This window comes from Gossypium arboreum, chromosome 7 (genome assembly GCF_025698485.1).
Source record: "Gossypium arboreum isolate Shixiya-1 chromosome 7, ASM2569848v2, whole genome shotgun sequence".
Taxonomy (NCBI): domain Eukaryota; kingdom Viridiplantae; phylum Streptophyta; class Magnoliopsida; order Malvales; family Malvaceae; genus Gossypium; species Gossypium arboreum.
In genome coordinates, this window is record NC_069076.1 from 77,194,433 (window position 1) to 77,203,172 (window position 8,740).

The following is an 8,740-nucleotide window of genomic DNA, read 5'->3' on the forward strand; positions in this document are numbered from 1 at the left end:
TCGGAGATGGCCACACCACTGATTACGTTCTCGTTTTGAATTTTGTAAAATTAGTTTTACATGGGTAAACTTTATGTAATAAGGACGTTTTAAAGTTTTATTTTATTTAGGGATTTATTTAAATTGAGTTATATCTACTAGCAGTAAGACTCAGGTTTTCAAAAGCTAACTGGTTTTCAACTACTATGCCACGTAATTGGTTTCAAAAGCTTCTGCAATGAAAAATGTTTTAAAGCGTAATAACGATTTTGTATGAGACATGTTTTGCTTAACGAACCCGTAATTTAAAAAATAAATTAAATAAGATAGCTTTTCTTAAAGATCACAAACAAGGTTTTAACACAAGTAGACTTTTCTAATAGAACTACGTTTTTCAAAAATTACTCCAACGTAACATCACATATGTGGCCAAAACGTCTAGGCCAGATTTGGGGTGTTATATTTAGTAGTATCAGAGCCAGGTTACAAAAATCGACTGTGGATTTGGGTTTTTCCTAAAAAAAAGTAAATTGCAAAAGAATTTTTGAAATGGTGGAAAATATTTTGAGGTGTTGTTTTTAAAGGTGTGGTTTACCGAGTTTCCGGTGCCGATTCTGTAAGTTCTCTAAAACTACTATTCGATTTGGTTGAAATATAGAGGTTATCGTAAATAATAGACTGTACTGAAAACTTTATTAGGGTAACTTGAAACTGTAGTAAGACTACGATCTGCGAAAACAAATAACTCTGAATTATTGATGCTATTTTTTATAAAACATTCGTTAATAAAAATTGGAACTGTAAAACTGATGCATAAAAATGTTAATACAGATAATACGAAAATTGATAATGCGCACTAGAGGTACTCGTGGAAGGGGTACAAGAGGCCACGACGGAGGCCATGGAGGTGCTCGGGCTGGTTCTTCAACATCAGGCCATATGCCTAATGTTGAGGCAAGAGAGACACCGAATTCACCTATGACTAAGACTGGGTCACACGATCGATTAGCTGGGGACGACACACTGTTCTAAGCTATGCTGTGAATTCTGGAAAGGGTCACTGGGCCCAATACTGGTATTATGGGCCGTGGGTCGGTAACAGAACGACTCAGGTCTAATGGGTTGAGATCTTTAGGGGTACCGTTGGAGTTGCCCTAATGTGGCTGAATATTTGATAGAGGCTACAGAGAGGATCATGAATGACCTCGACTACACCCCAGAGCAAAAACTAAAAGGTACAGTGTCGTTGTTGAGAGATGAAGCCTATCAGTGGTGGCTTACTATAAAATAGGGTATTTAACCCGATGATTGACTTGAGAGTTTTTCAAGAATGCATTCCAAGGGAAATATGTGGGCTCTAGCTATGTGGATGCCCGTAGAAGAGAGTTTCTGAATCTGACCTAGGGGGATAAGTTCGTGGCTAAATGTAAGGCAGAATTTTTGCTATTGAGCAGCTATGCACGAGGCATGGTGGCAACTGAGTATGAGCATTGCGTGCATTTTGAGGACGGCCTCAGAGATGACCTACGAGTTTTGACGGCTCCACAGAGGGAGTGAGATTTTTTTGTGTTAGTGGAAAAGGCGAAGATCACCGAGGATGTGAAACGCATTGAGCGCCAGAATTGTGAGTCAGACAAGGGAAGGAACAAAAGGGTTTAGGAACCCTCAAGTTCAGCTTTGAGGCCTAAGAAAAAGGCCAGAATTGATGGGCCAGTTAGAGTTGAGCCCCCTATTGCTACTTTTGGGTCGCAGCCTTGTACTGTTTTTGGGAAACGGCATCAGGGCGAGTGCTGGGTAAGGATAGGGGCATGTTTGAGGTGCGGATCTATGGAGCACCGTATCAGTGATTGTCCACGGAGGCCTGACCAAATGCCAGCTACTGGTATGGGTACTATTCAGCCACAGAGGGGTTTTCAGCAGCCACCGAGAAGCCGTGGTCAGGCCAGAGGTGGAAATGGTAAGGGTCGTGGTCGTGGAGCATTGAGTAGAGGTACTGAACATACTGAGGCGAGGCAGCCAACATTGTTTATGCTGCATGTCGTAGAGAAGATGGAGATGCCCTAGATGTTATTACAGGTACATTCTTTATTCATAATGTGCCTTATACTGCATTGATTGATGTTGGATCTGCGCACTCTTATATAGCATGCACTGTGTTTGAGACTTTAGGTATAATGGTTGAAAACACTACGAATGAGGTTACCGTGTTGAGTCCATTAGAGCAGTCAATGAGAGTGAACAAATTGTTTAAGGATGTATCTTTGGAGGTTCAAGGAATGATCTTTTTAGCTGACTTGATGGAACTTCCTTTTGGGGAATTCAACATAATATTGGGCATGGACTGTCTGGTTAAGCATTAGGCAAATTTGGACTATGCTGCAAAGCGGATGATACTGAGAATTGAAAAGGGTAATGAGGTAATTGTGATTAGAGAGCGTCGAAATTATCTGTCAAGTGTGATTTCTGCACTTAGGGCTGATAAGTTGGTGCGTAAGGGTTTTGAGGTGTATTTAGCCTACGTCAGTGCTTCAAGTTCTGAGGGTTCGTCTGTGAAAGATATCAGAATAGTTAAGGATTTTTCGGATGTCTTTCCCGATGAGTTACTGGGATTACCTCCTAAACGTGAAGTTGAGTTTGGGATAGAGCTCTTGCCTGGTACAGCTCCGGTGTCTATCGCCCCTTATAGAATGGCACCGAAGGAGCTCGTAGAGCTTAAGGCTCAAATTCAAGAGTTACTGGATCGAGGGTTCATCCGTCCTAGAGTGTCTCCATGGGGAGAACTGGTTTTGTTTGTGAAGAAGAAGGATAAAACCATACGTATGTGCATTGACTATCGGTAACTAAACAAATTGACTATCAAGAATAAGTACCCCTTACCGAGGATTGACGATCTATTTGACCAGTTTTGAGGAGCCTCGGTCTTTTTTAAGATTGATCTCTGATCGGGGTATCATCAGCTGAGGGTCAAAGAGATCGATGTTTACAAAACGGCATTTAAGACTCGTTATGGTCATTACGAGTTCTTAGTGATACCGTTTGGACTGACGAATGGACCAGCAGCTTTTATGGTTTTAATGAACCGAGTGTTCCAGCCCTATCTGGATCGGTTCGTAGTGGTATTTATGGATGGCATTCTGGTGTATTCAAGGACTGAGGAGGAACATGATGCTCATATCTGGGTTGTTCTGCAGATTTTGAGGGAGAAGCAATTGTACTCTAAATTTTGTAAGTGTGAATTCTGGCTTCGGAAGGTAACTTTTCTAGGTCATGTGGTATCTGCTGAGGGGATTAGGATTGATCCTCAGAAAATTGAAGCAGTTCTGGATTGGAAGCAACCTAAGTCGGTATCTGAGATTCGAAGTTTTCTGGGATTGGCAGGGTATTATAGACGGTTTATTGAGGGATTTTCGTTGATTGCTGCACCTCTGACTAAATTGTTATATAAAGGAGTACCGTTTAACTAGACTGATAAGTAGCAGGAAAATTTTGAGAAACTTAAGAAAGTTCTGACTGAGGCTCCTATTTTAGTACAACCAGAGTTTGGTAAGGAATTCACTGTCTACAGCAATGCATCACATGTTGGCTTGGGATGTGTGTTGATGTAAGAAGGTAAGGTAGTTGCATATGTGTCTCGTCAGCTTAAGAACATGAAATGAACTACCTAACGCATGACTTGGAGTTGGCAGTGGTGATATTCGCACTGAAGATTTGGAGGCATTACCTGTATGGTGAGAAGTGTATCATTTATACGGATCACAAGAGCTTCAAGTATCTCCTCACTCAGAAGGAGCTAAACCTTAGGCAACATAGGTGATCGAGCTGCTTAAGGATTATGACTGTTCAATCGAATACCATCCTGGTAAGGCTAATGTGGTAGCTGATGTATTGAGTCGTAGAACTATTACTGATTTGAGGGTGATGCTTGCTCATCTCAGCTTATTTGATGTTGGTAGTTTACTGGCTGAACTTCAAGTTAAACTGAGGTGGATTGAACAGATTAAAGGTAAGCAGTTAGAGGATGAGTCACTGGGTTCTCGTTTTCGACAGATTGAGAATGAAAAAACTTCAAATTTTGGGCTGAATAGCAAAGGGGTACTTTGTTTCCGTGGGAGAGTCTGTGTACCGAAGGATACTGATTTGAGGCAATCTATACTGCAAGAGGCATATAGTAGTCCTTACGCCATACATCTTGGTGGGAATAAGATGTACCGAGACCTTTGGGAGTTATATTGGTGGCCAGGGCTTAAGCATGAAGTTACTGATTTTGTGAGTAAGTGCCTGACTTGCCAGCAAGTTAAGGTGGATCATCAGTTACCTTTAAGATTGCTTCAGCCATTTAAGATTCTACTTTGGAAATGGGAGTTATAGAGATCCTCGCTTCATGTCTCGATTTTGGAAAAAGTTACACCAGGCACTGGGTATAAGGTTGGACTTCAATACTACCTTCTATCCTCAGACAGACGGTCAGATAGAAATGGTGATTCAGATACTAGAGGACATGTTAAGGAGTTGTGTGATAGACTTCTAAGGAAGTTGGGAGGATTACTTACCATTGGCAGAGTTTACATACAATAATAGCTACCAGTCTAGCATACAGATGGCACCTTACGAGGCATTATATGGTCGTAGGTGTCGTACTCTTTCTTGTTAGACTGAGTGGGGTGAGTAGTGTATTCTGGGCCCTGAGTTGATTTTTGATACCGAGGATGAAGTGAGGTTGATTCGGGATCGACTGAAGGCGGCATTCGACAGGTAGAAGTTATATGTAGATTTAAAGCGTAAGGAGATTGAGTATTCAGTGGGGGACTTGGTGTTTCTTAAGGTCTCGCCATGGAAGAAAGTACTGAGGTTTGGTCGGAAGGGCAAGTTAAGCCTTAGGTTTATTGGGCCATATCGTATATTGAAACGTATGGGACCAATTGCCTATCAACTTGAGTTACCTCTAGAGTTGGACCGGATTCATGATATATTCCACTTCTTTATGTTGAGGCGATATCGTTCTGATCCTACACAAATTGTTTCGGTTGAGGAGATTGAGGTCAGACCAGATCTGACCTTTGAGGAAGATCCGGTTCAAATTTTAGACCGCGATGTGAAAGTTCTGAGGAGGAAGTCGATTTCGCTGGTTAAGGTGCTATGGTGTAATCACAGTTCTGAGGAAGCCACGTAGGAGCCCGAGGAGGCAATGCGACAACAATACCCTCATCTATTTTGATCAGGTAAATTTTGAGGCCGAAATTTTCTTTTAGGGTGGTAGAGTTGTAACGTCCAAAATCTTTAGTAATTTAAGTGTGTGTTATGTTACATTTTGGCTTACTTACTGTCATGGTTAAGGGTTCTGAGTAGTGTGAGAAGTCCTGGGTTCAAACCTAGGCTTTAGCAAAATTTTTGTCTTCTTGTTGAATAAACCCTTGTATGTTGATAATGGACTTTTAAATTAAAATGAGTGAAACATGGCAATGTAACGCCTGTTAGCTTAATGGTAAGTGGCGTGTGGTTTTGCCTAGGGTCTTGAGTTCGAGCTACCCTATGCGCAAGGGAGTAATATTTTGCTACTCTCGCAAGGTTGGTAGTTGGGGTTGACCGAAACTCTGATGGTTAGAGTGTTTGAGGGAAAGTGGTGTGTGTGGCCAGTTGTTAAGAGGAGTTTGAAAGGAGTTTGAATTGGTGTTTAAAGGATTTGGGGAGAGATAAGGGGAGAGATTTTAAGAGGAAATAGGGGAGGTTAGGGTGTGAGGTAGTGTCATGCTGAAAGTGGGAAGCTTAATGTGCAAATTCGATCACTTTTGTTCTTAGTGCCGAAATAGTGCTAAGGTTTTGGTTCTCTAAAACGATTGTCGTTTGTTGTTTTCTTTTCGGGTATTGCTTATTTGGTGGCCGAATGTCAATTGTAACCATTCGGGTATTCTGGTTTTGCTTTCCTATATCATGTTTTACTTAGTCGACTTTTTCTCTTTCCTCATCTTTCTCATCTCGAATATCGGGTATCCTTTTCTTTGCTCATTTTCGGTTTTGTATGCTGAACACTTCCTTCCTTGTAGCCAAACTTTGTTTCGTTCCATCAATCTTCTGCCTAGTCTCCATTGTCGTTTCTTTTCTACCTTTCACTATCTTTATTTTTGGTGGTTAACCCTTCCATCTCTTTTTAGATTCAGCTCTCTCCCTCCCTTTTAATCAATCACTTTTGCGTTGGCTAAGCATCGAGTGGTAAGTCTCTGTTGTTTCTGTGTATTTTCGATTAGTCTTTCCTCTTCTCCCTAAATGTTGATTTTTACCACTTCTTTCTTTGATCATAGTACTTTTGTTTTGGGTTGTAGTATTACTCGTGAAGTGAGGGAGTTCGCTTGGATTTCAAGAACGACCAGAATCTTCTTCTCGTCTTTCGTCCTAAGGTAACACTGTTCGTTGGTGTTATTAAGCTGAGGCACTTTTGGGATTCTTAATCTTGGCTGAATGTCCATGATTCTTGGGTGGTTATTCGATGTTCAGCCTTTATGTAAGCAATATGTTTAATGGGTTCATTTGTCATTGAGATAATCATCAAGTGGCTGATATTGAGTTTCGTCGGCGTTCTAAGCAAGCTTAAACCACGCTCGTTCAAGCTAAGCGTTAGTAAGTAGTCTTTTGAAACAAGTTTCAGTTGGGGTTTTTGTTAAACGCATATGTTAGATTTTGACCGAACTTTCTGTTGTGTTAGGTGGACTGCGCCTGGGCTAATTCACTCGTTTTCGCAACCAGGTATGTAATCACACTACTTATATTATGAAACGGCAAAAGCCGAAAAAGTGGCATCATCGATGCCACACGGGCGTACGCTCGCTCGTGTGGTCATCTAAACACAAAAGTGCGAGCATGTGATTGTGGAGACCACCATGAACGATTTCGTGGGCTTAGGTCGTTTTGGGCCACGTTGAGCCGAAATGGGTCCGTGTGGGCCTCACTGGCTCGTGGGCCCCACACGAGTAAACTGCACGGATGTGTGGAGATAATTGGTCCGACTGTGTTGTTTACACAACCAAGGCCATTATTTGGGCTTATTGGGCCACATGAGCGTGTGGGCCCACATGGGCCGTATTATGGGCTTGGGCCTATTTTCGCTGTTTAATTATTAAGGTTGTACGAGTTGTACGAGACGACTGTGGACCTATTGTTGGGTCGGTAAGTACACCTAGACCATAATTTATGTTATGACTGTTATACCCCTATAAGGTAAATAACGGAAATACCCCTATGTGATATATGAATGTTTGAGCATGCCATCTTATTTATATATGTATATTTATATTATGTTACATTGCACAGGGTGGGACATATGATATTGGAGGAAGTGTAACGAAAAGCTAAAAGCCTATTACTGGTAGCTCTACTAGAAATACTATTAGTGCCGCAACTGGTACTATATTCTGGAGTGTTGGGATAGGTGGGTCGATTTTATCCCCACATGGAGTGTAGGGCTGGACAGAGTGGAGTGTAGAGGATGGATGGGTAGGATTGTTGTATGCATTTTTGATACTGTACTGAAATGGGCTAAGGCCTACACTGATTGAGCTAAGGCCCATACTGATATTGCGACTGATATGGGCTTAGGCCCAGACTGTTCAACACTGTATGTTTGACTGTTTGATAAATATGGATTACACACTGAGTTTTCATAAACTCACTTTTTCTGCCTATCTGTGCAGGTAATCCTTAGGCGGGTCGGTGCTACGAGGAACTCGAAGATGCCACACCACTAATTATGTTCTCGTTTTAAATTTAGTAAAAATAGTTTTATATGGGTAAATTTTATGTAATAAGGTTGTTTTAAAGTTTCATTTTATTTAGGGATTTATTTAAATTGACTTATATCTACTAGCAGTAGGACTCAGGTTTTCAAAATGTAAATGGTTTTCAACTGCTATGCCACGTAATTGGTTTCAAAAGCTTCAGTAACGAAAAATGTTTTAAAGCGTAATAACGATTTTGTACGAGACATATTTTGCTTAACGAACCCGTAATTTAACAAATAAATTAAATAAGATAGCTTTTCGTAAAGAGCACAAACAATGTTTTAACACAAACGGACTTTTCTAATAGAACTATGTTTTTCAAAACTCACTCCAACGTAACATTACAGATGCGGCCATAACGTCTAGGCCGGGTTTGGGGTGTTACAAAGGCACTTGGTGCCTAGGTGTGTTCTTGGTTGGAATGGCTCGGTTGAGTATTCTGGCGTGTTTTGGGTGGATAATTGCATTTTCGTATCTATTCATGTAGCTTATCGATTTGAATTTCAATGGTTAAATGACATGATGTTAATATGTACTTGATATTTGGTTTTAATGTATTTTTGATGACTTGTATATGTTTACATGATTTCTGGTATTATATCATGACTTGATAACGAATGATATTGTACAAATGAGATAATTAAATGATCTGTCTATATAAAACTCAACTATTGAATGGTTGTGGTTGACAGGGTTAATGTTAGTTAATGATTTTTTAATTATTAAACTAATTTTGTACAGTAAGTTATATCGTTTTAACATATGACTTACTAAGCTCCTTGAAGCTTGCTCGTATTGTTTTTCCTGTTTTCTTGTAGATATTATTTTACGAAATTGAGCAATCAGATCAAGTTGAAGATCACACTATCCAACTATCTTTTGGTAGACTTTGTAAACATTTATTTTGGGATATGTGTTATGTAATAAGAGTATCTTGTATTTGTTTATATGTGTTTTTTATAAGTGGCATATTTTATGCATGTATATAAGTT